The sequence below is a fragment of the Lutra lutra genome, chromosome 3 (assembly GCF_902655055.1).
Source record: "Lutra lutra chromosome 3, mLutLut1.2, whole genome shotgun sequence".
Lineage (NCBI taxonomy): Eukaryota > Metazoa > Chordata > Mammalia > Carnivora > Mustelidae > Lutra > Lutra lutra.
The window spans coordinates 73,887,502-73,910,863 of record NC_062280.1 but is presented as its reverse complement, the minus strand read 5'-3'; the positions used below and the strand labels follow the sequence as shown (position 1 = coordinate 73,910,863).

The 23,362-nt window shown below is 40.5% G+C and overlaps 1 pseudogene; it reads right to left on the bottom strand.

Annotated features, from left to right (window-relative positions):
- Positions 1-4,817: 4,817 nt before the first annotated feature.
- On the bottom strand, positions 4,818-23,362 carry LOC125095564 (60S ribosomal protein L30-like; annotated as a pseudogene).

The window sequence follows — 23,362 nt, the reverse complement described above, 5'->3', positions numbered from 1 at the left end:
TTGAGCAAATCTTTATTGAGGACCTACATACTAAGCACTGTGTTTAGTATGGTAAAGAGAACAGACATGGTACAATGGTTTTTGCTCTCATAAAGCCTACAGTGTCATATATGTATATGTATATGTATGTGTATAATTCTCTACCTCCCAGGAAAACCATTTTTCTCACTTCAGTTTGGCAAGTCATATTTTTAGGTTACAGAGAAAAAGGGGTATGTAAACGTTTTCTAAAATTACTCTGCCCCACCATCTTAGGTACCATAAGGATTTGGGGCAAACAGGACTAGAATTGAAACTCACAATTTACAAGCAATCAGACAAACTGATTCTCTTTTCTGAGCCCCAGTTGCTTCTACAAAATGAAAATAATATGTGTTCCCTGTGAGAGATGATAATTTATCATTATCCTTATTAATACCTAAACAGAGACATTACTTCTTAAGTCAAAAGCATGAATTATATATTTCCTTTCCTAAAGTGCAGGAAAATTATTGAAAGAGAAGCATTAATATTGTTCACTTAGTTTCACCAAGAATGTCATTTTTCAGAATTAATACAGAAATATTCTCATCGCCACTGACATTTTAATTTTTAAAAAAATAATAAAGCGAAATCCTCAAACAGCGGGTGCTACTACAACAGTATTTCTTTAAGACCATTTTCTTCCATGGGGGAAACAAAGCCCTAATATTTCAGTTATGATGAATAAATCTGGTATAATTATTTATAATTTTAGTAAATTGTATCTAACCTTAGCACTCCACTTATGGAATGGTTTGACAAAGGCAGGAATAATATTTAATCAGTTTTTCCTTTTCTTTCCACCAAATTGTACTTGCATAGGGTGAGAGCACCCTAAATGTGGCTAAAAAGACCCTATCTTATTATGGGCTAGTTGACGTACAAGCTGTGAGAGATAATCTAGCCTGCATTGTAGGTAAATTTACTTTGTTTTACCTGGATGTAGCAATTATCAAATCCTACTCCCATAACACTTCATCAGGGAAAAAACAGTTAAATTCCCCAATCTCTACTCAAACCAAAGCAGGCCAACTGCCTTTCCCTGTTGTAGTATTTCCTAAAGTTTTCTCCACACAAAACCAGTCCTATGAAAAGCCCAGGGTTTCAAGGTCAAGTAAATTTGGGAAATTTTGCCCAGCATTCTCTTCTCTTGAAAGTTCAATGTACATTGGTAAATTATAACCTATCAGAATTCCTGCTTGTAATAAAGAAAAGTGTTTAAAAGTGTTTACCTAGCATTCCCCCCAATTTATCTGACCAATATTTCACCTATAAACAGAACTAGTAGTTTCTGTGGAACACACTGACTTCAGGAAACTGCCCTACTGCATTCAAAGGCCCTCTTTACCTCGTTAATTCACACACACACACACACACACACACACACACACATCCTGGCATTTCTTCTCCAAATCCTGCAGGACTGAGAATATGAGCACTTTCAGTAATATTTTAACTATGGACACTAGTCTTGAGGTACTAGAAAGTTAATACAATTGAATTTTACTTATGTAAGAAGTCAGTTTGAATCCAGGAAATGGCTTCCCCACAATGCCTGGAATGTTGTCATAAAAAACAATAAACAGATATCCAAGTCTTGCCTTGTATGTGGGAGGGACGGAGAGAGAGAGGGAAAAAACATAAAATTATCACCCCAAAATCTCACTGATGTTTCTTACAGTTTTCTACAAATTAGTATAGAGTCCATTTTCCCGTACTCCATCTTGGGACTTCCAGTTTACCTCTGTGTGTTTCTAACTCTCCTCTCTAGATGGCAGCACAGATGAAAAAATGCCAGGAAAGCTCAGAGCCAACTGACTTCAACAGCAGCAAACAGCTATCCCCTGCCTACCTTCAACTCACCCTTCTTTTTTTTTTTTTAAGCAGAACCTAAGGTATGATGATTACACTTAATTTTTTCGACTAGATTGAATCAGTCATGTGGGGATGTAAAGAATTAATGACAAACATATCAGTGAATGAGGAAACTGACCACTTAGCATCTCTCCCACGCTAGCTGTGTTTTCTATATTTTAACCATAATGTCATCAGTGTTCCCAGGCCATGTGGAAGAAAGTCATATAAGCATGGTCGTTTGCATCATGACACCAGGTATCTGATACAGCCAAACTCCAAGCCACCTGGTTTGCTGTGAGTATTGGATTCATTTAAGATATAAACAGTGCTGTTTACTGACCCTTTCTTTTGTCAACCGATGCTTTGAACCTGCTGTAAAATGATCCCCATGTCACCAGATGCTGCACTGAAGTTTAAGTAAGCAAGAAGGTAACACTCCATTAAAAGCATGCAACTTACGGTGGAATTTACTATGCAAGAGGAAAGGAGTAGAACAGGCTTAGAGAGAAGATCGTTCTACTTTACTTCAAAGCCCCACTAAGGTTTTTTAAAACATTATTCCTCATGGTGTCAAAAAAAAAAAAAAATCAACTGAGTAAATTTAGAAATCAAATTTGCTTTATTCAACAGTTCATGAATCAGGCAGCATCCCATCTAGCAACTGGAAAGGAGCTCTGAGGAGCTGTACAAAATGGAAGGCTTTTGTAGAGGTAGGAATAAGGAAAAGGCAGATCATCTCATCTTTCTTTAGGAGATGGAAAGGACCTATCAGGCAGGTTACCTCACTACTGCTGACTAGGAAATTTCAGCCTGACTGATTCATGGTTACATTCCCAGGAGAGGCCGAAACTGCAGTTAAGTTAGGTATTAAGTATTGGTTCGGTGGTGTAAGCTTAGCATAAATGACTCCATTTTGGGCCCGTTGTTTCTTTTTTTAAACAATGGGGTCTACCAGCAAGATGTTCATAGCAAAATCTGCTGACAAGGAGACCATAAGGAAGGTACCCCTTCAACATATGGCATTTCAAGGGCTCGGGGGTATCCTAAAGAACACTAAATTGTTCGTGTGTAATGAACTGAACAGAAGCTAAAATGTGACCTGGACCTTTTAAACAAACAACAAAAACAAAAACCTCACCATGGAGACTGAACATAACTATAATACATAAATAGACCAACCTGAGGCCAAGTGGATTGCCATACACATTTTAGAAAAAAATCAATTTGCACTGTATCAGAGTCCTTTTAAATTCTCTCTCTCTCTCTGCCTCTCTCTCTCTCTTTTTCTTCAATGAAAGCAAACATTCCAGGACGTTACTCTAAACACTGTATCTTTCCTTGAAGGAGTACCTTTTGATATTCCTTGGGTTATAATCGGTTAATGCTCTGATGTGTCAGGAAAGCTGCCTTTCCCGAAACAACTCCTGGTGCTCTAAGGTTACTGAATACTTTCCCCCTGGACTCTTAAGTTGAGAGACAAAACTGAGTCCTAAAATGACTAGACTAAGAGGCATTGAAATAATGCAGAATACGAGAGAGTGAAGTTGGGATATCGAGTATCACCCAGCCCCTGGCCTGCACGCATCTCAAGAGCCACACCACGGCACACCACCCACATCCCTCCACTCTGGCACTTTCCTTGGAGCCTAGACCCAGATTACTCTGAGACCCAGGACTCGGAGGTGTCACATACCCAGGACAAAGCTGAATCCTGAGAGCCCTGCCCCATTAATTCTGTTGCATCCGTGTAGCTGTCAAACCTGCCATCCCTGAGACCCTTGACATATTGATGTGTGCCCAAGAAGGAAGCCCTTTCAAGGGGTTATATCCTCCCTGAACTCTCATCCTCATACTTGATTCAGCTTCTGTCCCCCCTTTCCTCCTAAACTTTTCCTCTGTGACTGCCGGAATCCCATTTCTTCATCAGCAAAGACCCTCATACTCCCAGCCTCCTCACTGGACATTCTTTGGCTTTCAAGACCTAACGTGGCTTCCCCTGTAGCCCTCATGAGTGGAGGCTGCTGAATCAGGCACCCTCTGTCAAACACTGTCGTCTCCATGGTCCTCAGTTCTCTGCCCTCTGAGACCCAGACTACATACATAGCCATCAGGTCACACTCTCCACCTCAGCTGTCATCCACTGACTGCCTAGCCATGTCCTTTATTTAGTAGAGACATTAGCAATGAACCCCAGTATCCCTTTTCATTCCAAATCCTGCCAACAGTCAGGCACATGTGTTATGACCATGAGGCACACTTGATCTCTCTCAGTTCCTTGATTCCATCTCTGATTTCCTTCTCTATTCTGTTTCAATCACCCAATCTCATGGCCACCCCAGGCTCGGTCATCAAGAAACCACAAGCACCTCTGAACTCATGACTTTCTATTCCTCTAGTTTTTTTCTCTGGTTATTTTTACTCTATTGATTTTTCAAGCTAATTAAGAATTCTGTGTTCTTCTTTCTCCTTATCTACCCTCCACTTGCTGGCTCCTTTTCCTTCTTTATCCAAAAAAGATTCCATGCTTTCTAATGTTAATCTCTGACACGTGGCCCCAACCCCATTGCTCCATTGCTCCATTATTCTTGTTTCATCTGCCTGACAAAACTTGAATCTAGTTGTTTGCCTTGGCCATTCCTTTGCCTGGGCTACTGGACAGTTACGGAGAAAACTGCATGGTCATACAGACTGGGCTGCCCAAAATTCAGCTCAGCAACCTCACGCGGAACATCGTACTGCCTGCCATCCTACCACACTCCCCTGACCTGCTTGCTCTTTCTTTCTGAGTCACCAGAGCAGCTATTTCGGGAATTCCCCTTTCCAAACCTCCAAGCTTGCCTTCTTTACTCTTCACTGTAGGTGGTTTTATTTTCCACCTGTCGGGGGGGTGAAACAGAAGTTATGAGATGTGAGTAGTCTCGGGTTTCCAAGCCAGCCTATCAGCTTGCGTCTTTCCCCACCTGGCCTCTTTCCTCGACCTCGCCTCTTTATGAAAGATGTTCCCTCCTTCCTCTAAGGCCCATGTCTTGGCCACGGTGTGGGTCCAGTCTCTCCTGACTTCTCATTCCACCTCACTCTCGGTTATTGTTTCTCGCTCTTATCTATATATTCAACCTCTTCTCTCTACTGGTTCCTTCCTCCTCAGGTTCCAAAAATAGCCACTTTCCCCCTCCATCTACAGCCTGGTCACTCCTTGCCAGAGGAAAAGTTATCCACTTGGAAAAATTATAACTTGGGAAACTTATCTCCACTCACTGTTTCAACTTCTTCACTTTCCATTCACTCTCCCATTCTGCTTTCTCCAAAATAACCAGTGATCTCCTTGTAGCTTCACTCAAGGGACAACTGTCAGTCCTCTCTTTACTTGACATTTGACGTGTCCTCCTTTTCATACTTCCTACTTCCTGGGCATCTGTGACACCCCCTGCATGCTCCCAGATATTTGTCCAGCCCAGACCTTTCTTTTGAGCTTCAGACCCAGATAGCTACATTTTAGGCATCTCCACCTGTAGGTTCCAAGGCATCTTAAAGTGAACTCATTTCCTCTTCAAACATGTACCTCTTCCTGAATTTCCCTATGAGTGGTAAGCACTATCCTGGACTCATTGATGCAGCCAGAAACTTGTGTGTCATCCCTGACTGCTTGGTGGAGAGAGGATGGAGGTCCATGTCTGATTGGCTGCATGGTGTGATGGAGAGTAAGCTCTTCATCTGATCTCATCTGGGTAGTTTGAATGCTGGCATGAAATGCTAATGCCACTGTTGTCTACTCTGTCAGTCTAGCAGGGCCCAGTGTTTGTGACCCTGGGCTCTGATGGGCAGTGATGGGCTGGCTGGGTGTACATGCGGGTCCCACGTAGCTTCATCTTACAGAGGAGCAATCACATTGTCTGCAACCCAAGCAAACAATCCAGAAACATCTCTTTCTTCTGTCCAGCACAATCCCTTCCATATCAGGTCATTTCTTCTCCACTCATAGCACAGACAGGAAAAATCGATTCATATTTACACATGTGTACATTGTTTAATCTCATTAATTCACATGTGTGGAATTGCATTAATCTCAAACAATAGAAAAATTAATTATTTAATCTCTCCCAATTTCAGTTTAATCTCTGGGTTAAAGAACAAAATCCTTTGTATTTCATTTTTACAATGTAGGTCTGGGTCTCTCTCTCAGCACCAGATTATCTCCACAATATTTAATGTACTTTCTACTCCATTAATAAGAGTCTGGTGGCGGTGGTGGTAGTGGTGGTCATGGTGGTGGTGGTGGGGTGTATATCTGCGTGTGTGTGTTGGTTGGTTTGGTGTCAGGGTACAGGTTACAGTTCAGAGCCCAAGGAGATGAGTGAAGAGAGTGCATTCAGTTCATACCTACATATCATCCTATCACATGTTCTTTCAAAATCATAAATCTGATCAGGTCATTCACCTGCTAAAAGCCTGTCTGTACCTTCCCATTGCCTTTCAGTAAACTCTAAACTTTTAAACTTGACTTACAAGTTGAGATCTGTCCCCAGTTTACCTCTCCCAACTCATTTCCTGCAATTTTCCCTCTTCTTTCAGTTCCATGGGCTCTTTGTGCTCTCTGTTGCCTCTGGACTTTCTAACATTTCTAGAGGATTTTCTCCAACTTTTGCCTATGCCTGGTTAATTCCTGAACATTCCTCAGGTCTCAGAGTAAATGCCAGCTCTCCAGGAAATCCTTCTTGACCTCCCTCTCACCCCTGAGTTTGATGATTCCCTTCCATGTACTCCCATAACTTTCTCAGGTCATAGCATTTATCATATTTTAATTTGTTTTATTTATCTGCTTTCTGACTAGGCTATAAATGCTTTCAAAACAAGATTGTTTCTGTCCTGATCACTGCATACCCTCCAACACCTACATGTGCCTTATACATGGTAGGTTCTCAATAAATATTTGTTAAATAACATACGAATGAATGAATGAAGAATAAACTGAACATGCAAACCAGATAAGATCTGGCTTCACGTGTACTGCCTTTCAACTTAAAGCAGGACACAGTACTTCACTGTATTTCTCTAAAAGTAAATCCACCCCACAAAGCAGCAGATTTGACTGAAGATTTCATGAAGAACCTGAGAGAGTCTAAATGGCAGGCATTTCTGTTCTCCCTTCAATGTCTCTCTTTGATTTCCAGATCTTGGGCCTTCCTCTTTTTTGACTCTCCCTTCTTCCCTGCTCTGTCACCCCCAACTCAGCCTCTACTTCCTTCTCTAAGGAAATATCCCTCTGGGAGGACTACAGAGGATGAAGTGGAGAAAGTTGAGACTAATGTCCGTGGCTACCATTTAGAAAACAATTGAATGAAGACCGGCAGAGATGATGAAGGCCTGGATCAAGAAAATGACAAAATGAAGAGGAGAGGGTGGGTTGAGAAGATGTTTAAGAAGGAAGATCAGTAGGACGTGGTTACTGATCAGACCAGGGTTAGAAAAGAAAGGAAAGAGAGGAATATAGAATATATCCCAGGTTTTGGTGAATGCAAAAGAAGGGAAGGAAAGGGCGGAGGAAGGGGAGGACGGAAGGAGGAAAGAAACAGAAAGGGGAGGCTCATGTTGTAGAATCTTAATTTCTTTCATTAAGCAAAATGGGGAAGTGATATGAAAGAGGTAGGATTTGGACTTGGGGGAAGTAGGAGAGATACAGAAAAGAAGAAGAGGGGAATGTCATAGGAAGGCATGTACCTTGACTGAAAACTCAAAGAATCACCGTTAGTAGTGAAGGCTCATCTGGTACAGTCACCTGACATAGCTTGGATCAGATTTTTAAATTTTCTCCAGCAATATCTTCTGCTTGGGAATGGAAACAGAAAGCACATGATGGATTTCATTCAGGGTAGGGATTAGGATGACAGGAATGAATGAAGGACCAAGGAGATGAGAGTATCTATCAGGATCTATCAGTTGCTGAAATCATCAACACCAATAATAGGCTAAGAGGAAGTGGGTCCTTGGCACTATGAGAACAGTGGTGGATGAGAGAGCAAAAGTCACAACAAGGAAGAGGACAAACAGGGAGTTCAGCAGCCCTTACAAAAATAACACGAGAATCTTCCAGACGTTATCTCCATAAAATGAAAAGTTGAGTGCCCCTTTAAATCATTAACTAAACTGGCATTCAGATCTGGACAGACTCTCCCAGATTGAGCTATTCTGCTTTGCCAAGAATTGATAAGCTTCTGTGAACCCTCCAGGGTGAGTGAGGCATGATCCATCTTCCCTGTCTGGACAGGCTTGATCTGGCCTCCCTCCTCCTGCTGAAGCAGGTCTGAGGTATGTGCCAGGATTCCGTGTCTTAGACTAATTATCACATTCCACAATGTAGAGCTCCTGCTGATACTGCCTTTCAACTTTTAGAGGGCCCTTCTCTGACCCACCCTGGCTGAGCCCTTCACCACAGAGTAAGGACACTGGGATGAAGGGGATGTACCCACTCAGAATCCACATTGATCCCTACTCAATCACAGTCTGGCTAACTTGGACCACCTTAGAATTCCTTGTCTTGGTGCCCAAGTTCACTTCCAAGACCTGCCTACGCTTCTCCAGTCCTATCCTCCCAAGGGCAGACCATGCCACCAGTATATGCAGTCTGTAGCCTGAAGATGGCCAAGGAGAGTCTTAGGGGTATGCACAGAGTGTGGTATGTGGGCTGGGGCATCCACACATCTCAGACATGTCTTTCTCAGTCAGAGCTGGGAATGGGAAAAGAAGGGGGATAGCTTCAGCTCTCCCTGTACCTCCATGTCCTGGTGCAAAACAACAAAGTGTCTAAGAATTACACATTCAGACTTGGACTTCAGGTCATTAGGAAGACAAAGTTATCAAGTTAAGAAAATAGAAAATATTTTCTTTATAACTTTTACATGTACGTATGGAATATGGACATCTATTTGTACCTTTACCCTCAGTTTCACAAATTTTAAGGGGCAGTCCTGGCTCCTGCAATGTATTTTTTACCTGTTGTGAAGAATAACTCTTCAAAATTACTATTCCAGGTTTATTTGACATAATAGGTCCAAAATGTATCCCAGACAGTAAAAAGTAAAAATCCTGTTTTGGATTTCTAAAAGTTTTGGCACCCTAAGTGCTTTCCCCAATTTTTTATGTCCTTTGATCTCATTTGATAGAGTATCCTTGCCTGTTTTACTAATGTCTATATTTAAGGTAAATTTTCTAAAAGAATCTGTAAAGATTTTTAGTATATTTGCACGTATATGCAGTTATTGTCACAATTTTAGGACATCTTCATTACACTTAAAAGAAACCCTGTACCCATTAGGAGTCATTCCTAGTCATTCTGCCCTAGCCCTAGGCAATCACTAATCTATTTCCTGTCTGTATAGGTTTGCCAATTCTGGACCTTACATATAAATGGAATTGTATAATATGTGGTCCTTTATGACTGGCTTCTTTCACTTAGCTTAATGTTTTCAAGGTTTATCTGTGAGATCAGTAATTTCTTTTTATTGCCAAACAATATTCCATTGTGTGGATATAACACATTTTATTTATCCGTTCATCAATTGATGGAATTTGAGTTGTTTCTACTGTTTATTTTTTTAAAGATTTTATTTATTCATTTGACAGAGAGAGAGATCACAAATAGGCAGAGAGGCAGGCAGAGAGAGTGGGGGAGAAGCAGGCTCCCTTCCAAAGCAGAGACCCTGATGCGGGACTCGATTCCAGGATCCTGGGATCACGACCTGAGCCAAAGGCCGCGGCTTAACCCACTGAGCCACCCAGGCATCCTCTTTTTTCTTTTTTAAAGATTTCTTAAATTTATTTGAGAAAGAGAGAGAGCAGTGAGGGGAATGAGCGTGAGCTGTGGGGGAAAGGGGGGCAGAGGGAGAAGAAGAAGCAGACTCCCCGCTGAGCATGGAACCCAATGCAGCGCTTGATCCCAGGACCCCGAGATCATGACACGAGCCAAAGGCAGATGCTTTCCCAACTGAGCCACCCAGGCACACCAATAATTTCCCTTCTAAAGAGGTAATACAATAGGTCGTATCTCAGGTTACTATGGGCCTTTTTAAAAAATTTATTATTAATTTTTTTTAGAAAGTGCAGAAGGCCAGAGAAAGAGAATGAGAGGGAGAATCTTCAGCAGAGAGGGAGAATCTCCATGTGTGGTGCAGAGCCTGACACAGGGCTCAGTCTCATGACCCTGGGATCATGACCTGAGCCTAAATCCATCGCTAATCTGACTGAGCCAGCCAGGCACCCCACTATGACTCTTTTAAATCAAGAAGCTCAGACTAGAAACTACTTTAGGGGCACCTGGCTGGCTCAGTCAGTGGAGTGTACAACTCTTGATCTCGGGGTTGTGATTTTGGCCCCATATTGGATATAGAGATTACTTAAAAATAAAATCTCTTTAAGAAAAACCTACTTTAATAATTGTTTTTGTTCTGCTATAGCTATTTAGAAAATTATACTTGCAACTAAACATTCGTCCACTTTAGAAGTGATTTACCGAAACCAAAAACAAAAATCTGAATAAACTGGGAAACTGAGGACACACCAAGGATCTCTTTAATCTTTGGGTTTGTGTTCTAATTTGTCCTTTTTGTAACCCTCCGCCCCCCCCCCCTTTTTTTTATCCAGAAGAGCAATGTTAACTTTTTACAAAATTCATGGACATTGATCAGCTCTCTGGTGTTTGAAGCCAGAATATACTTCTTGGCTCAAAGATCCCTTTACACCACTTTTACATGTTGGAAAAAATTAAACATGGGCCTCTAATCTAATACACAAAGAACTAGGGTTGTTTCCTTAAATGAGACAAGGGCTTAGGATGAAAACATGTTTGGGTTAAAATGGTTTTCTTAAACCTAATTAGCTCCAATTCTAAGCTTATTTTATTGTTCCCTGTATTTTGTTCCCATTTATACTGATGAATAATGTATTGAATTGTGTTTTATCATTTATATCATAAATATTTCCCTTAGGTTTGAGTGCTGTGAAGTTCTCTTTTAAACTTGCAGAGGGATTAAACTTGGCAATTAATTCACATGTCAGTTGTTACCAAGGTCTAGTAATTAAATTCTACTTCAGAGTAAGTTATTAACTCTCCAATAAAAAAAAGTTCTTTATCAACTTATCAGTTTTAGCTATTTATTCTAGTTGACAGATGAGATAGGGAAGTTATTGACCGTACATAATCACCTCTGTACTTTTACCACTGAACACTGGGGTCAAATAGAAATCTAGGTTGTTCAAAGTCATAGTTTAAATCTAGAATAAACCAGTTCAAGTTGATGGGGTAGAAGAGGGTGCCCTTGGATCTTGTTACCTTTGCAATACCATCTCCTTAAATTTTGTAAAGCCCATTTTTACTCTGTTCAAAATTCTCAAACTTCTACTTAAAAACAGCCTAGACCAAGGATTTCATATTGAGATCTGAGATATTAAATTTACTTACTCTTTACATTTTTTACAGCTTTAATTATAATCTCCTTGCTGTACATTATATGCCCATGACTTCTCTGTTTTATAACTGGAAGTTTGTACTTTGTCTCTCTTTTTATAATACTTTTAAAATCCTAATATAGGGTCACCTGGGTGGCTTAGTAGGTTAAAGCCTCTGCCTTGGGCTCAGGTCATGATCCCAGGGTCCTGGGATCGAGCCCCGCATTGGGCTCTCTGCTCAGCAGGGAGCCTGCTTCTTCCTCTCTCTCTGCCTGCCTCTCTGCCTACTTGTGATCTCTCCATCAAATAAATAAATAAAAATCTTAAAAAAAAAAAATCCTAGGGGCGCCTGGGTGGCTCAGTGGGTTAAAGCCTCTGCCTTCATCTCAGGTCATGATCCCAGCGTCCTAGGATCGAGCCCCACATCGGGCTCTCTGCTCAGCAGGGAGCCTGCTTCCCTTCCTTTCTCTCTGCCTGCCTCTGCCTACTTGTGATCTCTGTCAAATAAATAAATAAAATCTTTAAAAAAAAATCCTAATATAATCTTTTAAAAAACTTTTAAATGCTATAAGTCAGTTATATCTCAATATTTTAAAAAGGTAAAATTTAAAAATTTTTTAACCCTTTTGATGCCCTCTTTGTGAACAAACTAAAGGAGAAACTCTAGTTGACTATAAATGCCTAGGACACAACAAGAGCAGGCTTTTTTTTTTTTTAATTAATTTTTTATTTTTTCAGCATAACAGTATTCATTATTTTTGCACCACACCCAGTGCTCCATGCAATCCGTGCCCTCTACAATACCCACCACCTGGTGCCCCCAACCTCCCACCCCCCACCCCTTCAAAATTCTCAGATCGTTTTTCAGAGTCCATAGTCTCTCATGGTTCACCTCCCCTTCCATTTTCCCTCAACTACCTTCTCCTCTCCATCTCCCCTTGTCCTCCATGCTATTTGTTATGCTCCACAAATAAGTGAAACCATATGATAATTGACTCTCTCTGAAGAGCAGGCTTTTTATTTGCAGACATAAGCTAGTCATGAGTTTCCATCTCATGATAGCAAGTTTCCTTTTTTTCTGCTTTGTTTCTTGGCCTAACATCTGGCTATAGTTTCACAGTTTGAGGGTGCCCCTATGCACCCTTTGCTTTCCTCTGGTTGGCTTGTGATGAACTACTGCCAAGGTCAGTCCTAGTCTGACTCTTTCTTGTGGTCAGCATAACTGCAGTAGTGGTTCCCAAGCCCAGCTGACCATCAAAATTTCCTGGGATGGTTTTTAAAGAGTTTTCAGGCCTCACCTCAAAGGTATTAGATACAGAACTTTAGAGTGGAGCTGGTGAATCTGTATATTTCAAACCTTCCCAAGGTGAAATTGATGTTCAACCAAGTTCAAGCTATGGTCCAGGACTCTCCAGGTGCTTGGCGGTCCCATGGGTTTGGCCTTGGAGCATTGCTTCTGAGAAGCTGCCAGAGGATTCTAAAATATTCATGGGTGCCTACTTGCAATCTGTCCTTAATCTTGGCAAAGAGTCCTATGTTCCTTCTCTGTCCACTCTCACCTCCCTTAGACTGTCCTTCTGACTTACTTGCTCCTTCAAACTGCCTGGAAGTGGCACTAGTGAAAATAAGATAGACTTTGGTTCTGACAAATCTGCCATGGGCTTTTGGTCCAGCCTGCTGTATGGATGCCATTTGCCTCATTTGCAAGTGGAGATAATATTGTCCTCTCAAGGGTGAGGATCAGGAGAATGTACTTACATAGCACCTAGAACATAGAGCACCTTGCATTATGCATTATTGTCTGTTTGGATTTACTTGTTCACCTCTTTGAATATGATGGGTTAATCATAATATAATCAGTTTTCCCTGATTATAACCTCGTTGATTACTCTGGGCCGTGTTTCTCAAAGCAGGGGACACAGACTCCCTGCATCTGAATAGGAGGGAGAGAGGACAAAAAGCTGGTCTTATGCAACTCTAACTTTCTACACTTTAAAATTTTTTTTATTGCAGTATAACATACACATGGAAAATAATTTTTATTGTAAGTGAACAGCTCAGTTAGTTTTCATAAACTGAACACACCCATGTAACCAGCACCCAGATTAAGAAACAAAACATTGCCAGCATCCCAGAAACCCTCCTCCACACACGGAACTTTAACACTGTTAGAGGAAGAGCCTAGTGGTGGATTTCTCCTTTACCATGGTCCCGCCTTTCTCTCCTGAGCCAAATCTGCATGCTGTGTGAGCCCTTCCCAGTCTGAGAGGCTAGGCCTGTAGCCTCACATGCCCCCTTATAATGATGTGACTTCCTTTGTAAGAAGGGTCACAAAGGGTGTTTCCATCATTTATATTCCTAGCATACACCCTAAACTGTTTAGGGTAAATGAATTCAGGTCCTGGCCAACAAGGAGTGGAGATCAGTCATTGCCTGAAAGCATCAGCTCGTTACAACACTCCAGCATTTTCTCACGGAAGGGCGAATGAGGTGGATTCTAGTGTAATTACCTTTGTGTAATTGAAAACTAAATCACTGATGATTGCATAGTTTAAATACCCATTTAAATACTTCCATTTTATTGCACTTATTTTTGCAGGACTTGCTACCACCAAATAGGCTATTAATTTTTCTAGTGAATTAAAATCTGAATGGGTACATTAAAAACAAGCACAGCTCAAATAGATTTCCTCTCTTCCCAGAGATCATTAGAGTTTTTCTTTTTATTTAATCCAGCTATTCAAATAATGTGTTAGACCAGGACCTGTAATAGTACAGGTCTTGCCCAAACAGATCAGGTTTTCTCTGTAATGTGATTTATGCAAGATTTTAAATAGTAGGACAAAAACCTGTGGTGCTTTTGCTGATATCTTCTCAAATATTAACATGCATACAAATCACATGGGGGTCTTGTTAAAATGCAGATTCTGATTTGGTGGGGCTTGAGTCTGGAGATTCTGCATTTCTTTCAAGCTCCCAGATGGTGCTAATGCTACTGGTCTGAAGACCACACTCTGAGTTGCAAGACTGTTCAGAGTAAGCAATGACTCAAAGCCTGGATACATATCTGAGCTTCAATATCTTGGTATATAAAGACTATTTCTAAAGTCTCCTCTAAATGTGTAATCTACAATTCAGTAATCTCTCTTTGCCTATTAATTTTTCTTTTGACCTCTGATTCTTATTGTTTATAAGCTGTTATATTAGATATTGCTCTGTACTGGGAAGCCAGACAAAAACTGTTGCTTATGGTTGGCAAGTTTTATTTTTCAACCTTCTACAAATCTATTGGACCATAACCTAAACTTGAGTCAGCAGTGTAAGATTTTGGTCAAATAAACAAGAGTGTACATAGGAGTATAACCAAAAGAAAAGGACAGCTAGTTCCAGTTCAAGCTAATGACATAGAAAGATCCTGAGCTCACCGTCTCCCATGGACACACCAGAACTACAGCTATATATGGAAAAATGCAATGTAAGATCTGAGCCCATGAAACTCCTATAAGAAAACATAGGTACTAAGCTACTTGACATTGGTCTTGGTGATGACCAATGTCAATGTCAACAAAAATAAACAAATGGAACTATATCAACCAAAAAACTTCTACCTAGCAAAGGAAACAATCAACAAAATAAAAAGGGAACCTGGGGCACCTGGGTGGCTCAATGGGTTAAAGTCTCTGCCTTCAGCTTAGGTCATGATCTCAGGGTCCTGGGATCGAGCCCCGCATCGGGCTCTCTGCTCAGCAGGGAGCCTGCTTCCTCCTCTCTCTCTGCCTGCTTCTCTGCCTACTTGTGATCTCTGTCTGTCAAATAAATAAATAAAAATCTTAAAAAAAAAAAAGGGAACCTAATGAATGGGAGAAAATACCTGCAAATCACCTATCTGATAAAGGGTTAATATCCAAAATATCCAAAATATATAAAGAACTCCTACAACTCAATAGCAAAAAAAAAAAAAAACAAAACAAATAAACAAACAAAAACCACAAAAAACAAGCTGATTAAAAATGACAGAAGATCTGAGTGGACATTTTTTTCAAAGAAGACATACAGATAACCAAAGGAACATGAAAAGAGGTTCAACATCACTCATCATCATGGAAATGCAAATCAAAACCACAATGAGACATCACCTTACACCTGTTAGAATGGTATTATCAAAAGGACAAAAAATAATAGCTTTGACAAGGATGTGCACTGTTTACGTGGGAATATAAATTGGTGCTGCCACTATGGAAAACAGTATGGAGGTTCCTTAAAGAATTACTCATGGAGTCTACGGCCATACCACCCTGAACGCGCCCGATCTCGTCTGATCTCGGAAGCTAAGCAGGGTCGGGCCTGGTTAGTACTTGGATGGGAGAATTACTCATGGAAATACCACATCCAGCAATTCCACTTTTGAGTATTCATCCAAAGAAAGTAAAAAACACTAATTCAAAAAATATGTGCACCCCTATGTTCATTGCAGCATCATTTACAATAGCCAATATCTGAACACAACCTAAGTGTCCATCTACATATGATGGTACAAAGAAAATGTGGTATATATACACATATAATGGGGATATTATTCAGCCATTAAAAAAGAATAAGATCTTGCCATTTTGACATGTATGGACCTTGAGGGTGTTATGCTAAGTGAAATAATCCATACAAAGAAAGACAAATATTATATGATATCACTTACATATGGAATTTTAAAAAAAATCATAGATACAGAAAACAGATTGGTAATTGCCAGAGATGGGAGATGTGGGAGGTGAAATGGGTGAAGGGAATCAAACGGTACAGATTTCCAGTTATAAAAAAAGTCATGGAGATACAATATACAGCATTATCTATAGTTAATATTGTATTGCATATTTGGGGCCTCTGGGTAGCTCAGTGAGTTAACCATCCAATTGGTGGTTTCAGCTCAGTTCATGATCTCAGGTTGCGAAATCCAGCCCCATGTCAGGTTCCATGCTCAGTGCAGAGTCTGCTTGAGATTTTTTCCCACTCCCTGTCCCTCCCCCTGTGCTCCTCCCCCCAACTCATGCTCTCTCTCTCTCTCTAAAAAGAAATAAATAAAATATTTATTTTAAAAATTGTTTTTCTTATTTGAAGTTTGCAAAGAGAGTGAATCTTGGAAGTTCTCATTACAAGAAAAAAAGTTCTGTAACTATGTATGGTGACAGATGTTAACTAGAGTTATTGTGGTGACCATTTCACAATATAGACAAATATCAAATCATTACATCGTATGCCTAAAACTAATATAATGTATGTAAATTATACTTCAATTTAAAAAAAAAGAAAGAAAGGAAAAGAAAGGGACAACTAATCCTGCCAGAATAGGCAGTCCTTATATAAATACTGTTTTCAAATAGCCACAACTGGGTAGAGTTGCAGAACATGTAAAGAGAAGTTCAAAGAATTGGCACTATTTAGCTATGAAGAGAAGACAAAGAATGCCTTAAAAATCATCTTTGAATGGCAGCAGAAAGCAGTATATCCTCTGAAGTAAATGGCTTTACAGCACATCAGAGTAGTTTTAGGTTAGCTCTAAAGCAGATCTTCTGATAATGCTGATCCTAGGTGGTAGGATTGCCAATGGTAACTTCCTTTTTCAAAGACATTTAAAACCAACATGGACCTTACCACATTACCTATCAGTTGTGTTATAAGTTGATGTATCAACTGGAGTTCAGTGCGAACACCACTCTTGGTGTTGAATACAAGGAATTAGATGTTTCCAAAACAATTAGGTGGGCTGGAAGAGCAGAGGTTAGAGGGTGGTCCTTAGGCTTCCAAGTCATACCACACCATACAGCAACAACCTAGAGATCAGGAACCTATGGAGACCATAGCTGGCATCCCAGCCACCCATCTCAGCATCCCAGATCAGATCAGGATCCCAGCATCCCATCTCACCAATGGAATTGGTGGCAATGCAGAGGCACAGAAAGTCTGGCTGTTGAAAATCACATCTGATGTAGCAGACATATAAAAAAGTAAGAGAGAAAACTAACAGGCAGGGGAAAATAGCCTCCATCTTGCTTTTACATTCCAGTCTCACATCGTTATACATGACTGGCAAAATCCAAATTTTATACTGAATCCTATTAGCAGGAAAGTCTAGGAATTATAGTTGTTGGGAATTTTTAAAGACAATTTTCACTGTAGTATAACATATATACAGAAAAATGCACAAATCACAATCAGGTACAGCTTGATGAATTTTTATAGAGTGTTCCTATGTAACCATAACCCAGACTGGAAAACAGAAATTACTTATACACCAGAAAGCCCCCCTCATGCTTTTTTCTAGGCATTATCCTCCCAGAAGCTACCTACTGTCTTGGCCTCTAACACCATAGAGCAATTCCACAAAGTAGAATGAGGTAGTATGTCCTCTTTTGTAACTAGCTCTTCTCACTTAATATTCTATTTGTAAGATTCATCCATGTTGTGCATAGCAAGAGCATCTTCATTTTCATTGCTGTATAGTATTCCTTAGGATAACTATAACGTGATTTGTACATTTTACTGCACATGGACACTTGGGTTGTTTCTATTTGGGAGGGATTACAAACAGTGCTGTGAGGAGCATTGGTGAACAAATGCACGCCCTTCAGTTAGATACATAAATGTGCAATTTCTGGGTTATAGGGAATGCATATGTTTAGCTTGAGTAGATACTACCAGTGTTCCAAAGTGAGGGATGTGCCATACCACATCCTCACCAGAACCTTGTATTTTCCACTTTTACATTTTAGCTATTCTGTTGAAAGGCTAATACGATGTGTTGAAATTGTATTATGGTTTTAGTTTTTATTTTCCTGATGTTAACAAGTGGAGCACCTTTTCATATGTATATTGGCCAGTGAGATATCCTCTTCTATGAACTGCCTATTTTTCACCCAATTTCTTATTGGCTTGTCTGACTTTTTCTTCTTTGTAGTTCTTTATTCTATGAGTCCTTTGTTGAGTAGATGTATTGGGAATACCTTTTGCCATTCTGTGTCTTATTTGTCCATTCCTTTCATAGGGTCTTTGATGAAGACATTGATAATTTTTAAAAAGATTTTATTTATTTATTTGACAGAGAGAGAGAGACAGTGAGAGAGGGAACACAAGCCGGGTGGCGGGGGGAAGGAGAGGGAGAATCAGGCTTCCCACTGAGCAGAAAGCCCAATGCAGGGCTCAATGTGGGGCTCGATCCCAGGACCCTGGGACCATGACCCAAGCTGAAGGCAGACACGTAACGACTGAACCACCCAGGTGTCCCGAAGACATTTATAATTTTGATGTAGTTCAGCTTATCAGAGGCTTTGCTTTATGGCTCGGTTATTTTGTATGTGTCCAATTTAAGAAATCTTTGCTGACTCTGAGGTCACCAAGTATTTTCCAATTTTTTTGTGTGAAAACTTTGTTTTACTGTTTATATTTAGATTTACAATTCATCTGGTATTGATTTTTGTGTATGATGAAAAGAAAGATATAAGTTTTGAGACTTCCAGCTCCTATAATACTGCAAAATGGGAATGGGGTATCTATGGAAGGTGGTGAAAATGAATGCTGACTGCCTAGAGACCATGTCTGACAGTTAGGCTGCCGAATTTTTACACTGTAAAACAGGTAGCTCCAAATGGCGAATTTTTCTGAACCTCTTTTCAAATATCTGTGATAGTGATTTTCCACATTCCATCCTTCCCAAATGTCAACACTCCACCTCAGGCAGTTGCTTTGTATGTCTCCTTTCTTACCCCACCTCTTGGAATGTCATCACTGTTGCAAGAGCACTGTGTTCTTTTTCAGAAATTGCAGTAAGAATTGATCTGCTTCCAAATAAATGAAAAGACCGGGTTGAACTTGGTAAGTAAATGTGAATGTTAGTATACTTTTAAAGCAATGTAGTTTTATTGCCCAATCCAAGAAAGTGTAGTCAGGGGGTGCCTGGTGACTCAGTTGGTTAAGCATCTGCCTTCAGCTCAGGTCATGATCCAGGAGTCCTGGAATCAAGCCCTGTGTCAGTCTCCCTGCTCAGTGGGAAGTCTGCTTCTCCCTTTTCCTATGCCCCTTCCCCTACTCATGTGCTCTCTGTCAAATAAATAAATATTTTTTTAAAAGTATGGTTAAGGGGTGCCTGGGTGGCTCAGTGGGTTAAAGCCTCTGCCTTCGGCTCAGGTCATGATCGCAGGGTCCTGGGATCGAGCCCCGCACTGGGATCTCTGCTCAGCACCGAGCCTGCTTCTTCCTCTCTCTCTGCCTGCCTCTCTGCCTACTTGTGATTTCTGTCTCTCAAATAAATAAATAAAATATTTTAAAAATGAAAATAAAAATAAAAATATGGTCAAGTATAGGTCATTGTCCTAAAAGGTTTGGGGACATGGAAACAACCTAAGTGTTCATCAACAGATGAATAGATAAAGAAGTTGCGATTTAGAAATGCAATGAGATATTATTAAGCCATAAACACACACACACACACACACAAGAAATCATACCTTTTGTGACAACATGGTTGGACCTAGAGGGCTTTAGGCTAAGTGAAATAAGTCAAAGAAAGAAAGACAAACACTGTATAGACTCACTTATTTGTGCAATCTTTAAAAAGAAAAAAAAAGACCTCATAGGAAGTGATCAGACTTGTGGTTACTAGGGTGAGGGGAGGGGGCATTGGTGGAAAGTGGTCAAAAAGTAGAAACTTACAGTTATAAGATAATAAGTACTAGGAATGTAATGTACAACATGACAACTAGAGTTAACACTCTGGGGCACCAGGGTGGCTCACTTCATGGTTTCTGGAATGGACGAGTATCTTAGCTGGTCCTTAATTAGTTCACAATATGATGTCCAAGCCTGGTTTATGTTGTAGGTATCCCATGGCCCCTTTATGTCTAAGAGGCTTCTGTTGCTTCTGGGTGCCCTAGAGATCTAACCATTTGCATAGATGCACCTGAGAGCCCTTCTAGTTTCTTTGATTCCTATTTGCCAGGCACTCCTCTAATTACTCTATATGCATTGTCCTATTTAATCATCATAGTAATCCAATATGATAGTTCCTATTTTTATCCATATTTTATAGATGAGGGCTTTAAGGTTAGGTAATGTGCCCAAACCCCTTATAGCTCATTAGTGGTAAAGCTTTTGCTATGGAAGGATTCTCTTTACTCTTTTGTGTAACTACTCATTAATAAGTCATTTGCCCACCCTTGCTCTACGTCTCAGATCTTAGACAAATCCTGTGCTATCATCTCCATTTGTGGCCAAATTTATCTTTGTAAAGACCCAACACATCAAGACATGCCAATTATCTTAATCTCCCTATTCCGTTCATGAAGCAAATATTTCTAGGCATCAGCTATATGTTCAACGCAAATTCTGACAACTGACTGAGATAGGGAGCAAAAGAAATACAAGAGTCCCTTCCATAGAAAACACAAATGGAATTTAACTTAAAAAGAAACCCAAGTTTCTCAATCATTAGCCATGAACAGTTATTTGTTGTTCTTGATGGTTCTTTCTTCTGGGTCGTCTCCCAGAGGTAGCATAACACTCATTTGAGAGCTACTGAACCCCAGAGAGTCTACCTTCCCCCACAGTCCTCCTCAGGGTCCAATGGATCTCAAGTCTCAGTTTCTCAGTTCTCTACTACACTCAAGGTTTCCACAGGGATTAGGATGAGGATGGAATCTCCAGGAAATTGAAAGAGCCATTTCAAAGTCAATGAGTTTCAATAGGTTTTAGGAATAAATCTGGTACCCAACCACTAAATATGAGGTTTTTTTAATGGAAAAATGTGAACATACCACCCCAGAACAATTTTGGGTCCCAGTCTGGCCACATTTCTTGATTATGAACCATGTTAAATTCTTTTTATTTTTTTTAAAGATTTTATTTACTTATTTGACAGACAGAGATCACAAGTAGGCAGAGAGGCAGGCAGAGAGAGAGGAAGGGAAGCAGGCTCCCTGCTGAGCGGAGAGCCTGATGCGAGGCTCAATCCCAGGACCCTGGAATCATGACCTGAGCTGAAGGCAGAGGCTTTAACCCACTGAGCCACCCAGGCGCCCCAGAACCATGTTAAATTCTTTCCATTTCTTAGATATCTTAACTCATAAACCTGGCCACTTTAAAGGGAAATTTCTGGTATTTTCTTTCTTTTTTACTCCCAATTATTAATTTAAGCAAGTTAGTGCTTCTGTCTACTTCAGGCAAAACAAAGCTCTCTGATAGGAATCATTTAAGATTTTACAGAAGTAGTTTGCAAAGTTCTAATTATGCTTATTTGTCTCAAAAGTAATTCCTGGGGCACCTGGGTGGCTCCGTGAGTAAAGCCTCTGCCTTCGGATCAGGTCATGATCTCAGGGTCCTGGGATCAAGCCCCCATCGGGCTCTCTGCTCAGTGGGGAGCCTGCTTACCCCCCCACCCACCCCGCCTGCCTCTCTGCCTACTTGTGATCTCTGTCAAATAAATAAATAAAATCTTTTTTTAAAAAAAGATTTTATTTATTTATTTGACAGAGATCACAAGTAGGCAGAGAGGCAGGCAAAGAGAGAGGAAAGGAAGCAGGCTCCCTGCTGAGCAGAGAGCCCGATGTGGGGCTCAATCCCAGGACCTCGGGATCATGACCTGAGCCGAAGGCAGAGGCTTTAACCCACTGAGCCACCCAGGCGCCCAATAAATAAAATATTTTTAAAAATACATTAAAAATAAAAGGTAATTCCTAATTAGCTGAATGTAAGATGACCCACAGTAGGAATTAGTTTTACTGGAAGATCTTAGCCTGTATTTCTGTGTCCATGAGTTTAGTCCTAGAGAAAGGAAACTCAGAATCATTTGCTTCAACCATCAGGTAGGTCTGGTACAGAAACCTGCTCAAACTGTCCATGATCCTGATGTGAAGCAGAATGTCAGGGCTTTGCAAGAAGAAACATAAAATCTCTGATCCCAGAGAATTAGCAGTTCATCTTGTTGCTTCCTCCTCAGATGAAGAGCAATTTCAGTAGGATGAAATCCCTGAGCACAGAACCTACAGGAAGGGGAGCATCCTGAAATGGAAAAACCTTAAACTTTGTCTTGAAGAATTTTTAAGCCTCTATCCACCTCAGTTTTGTTATCTGTGAAAGGGGGTCTTAATATCTATTTAGTAGGAGTATTATAAGACCAAGTGAGATATGTGAAAGTGCCCTGTAAAATTTAAAACAATATATATACCATTACAGATTTTGAAAATTCATTTTTGTATGTCCTTTGCTTTTTTAACCTAGAAAATGCCCTGATCAGCCATAACGACCACATTACATATTTTAAAAGCATTGCTAGACTTTGATGATGGTGGTATGGTAGTAGCAATAGCAAGGAAAACAGAAAGAGGAGTGTGCGTGGTGAGGTATGTGTGCAAACCCACATGCTGGATTTTCTTCACGCCCCAAGATGGTCTGTGAAAGCCTTGTAGAGTTCAGATAGGAAGGAATGTTAACTTACACGGGGAATCTACCCAGACATCAGAATTCACATGAATCTTACCACCAGAATAATATCCATCACAAGTTCATTTCACTTAAAAAACAAAAAACAAAAAAACACAAGCTCTGGCCAGTTTTGTTAAAGAAAAATTGTACATGATTTGCTTTTCACCGGTCTGTTCTGGCATGCTTCTAATGATATCAGAATCACCTGGATCAATGATAGCCAGCGTGCATACTCTGTAGTGTTACCCACATGCTGTGCCCAGTTCAATATTATTGCCACTATAATGATGTGATGGACACCAGTGTTGGTCGACATGGCACCATGTTCTATTTCAGATTTCCTCAAGGCTGGGCAGCTGCTGGTGAGGATGACCAGTTTCACTTTCCCATGTCTGACCATTTTCAGAGTCTGCTCATGCCCCAGCACATACTTTCTACTTTCAATAATGACTTGGAGTCTGGAGTTGATCAACTCCAGTGACTTTTCGTCTTCTTTGCAGCCATCATCCTCCTGCCTTACACGTAGGACAGCCCCAACCAAGAGCAGCCGCCAAGACGGCTGAGAGCCAGAAAGGGCCAT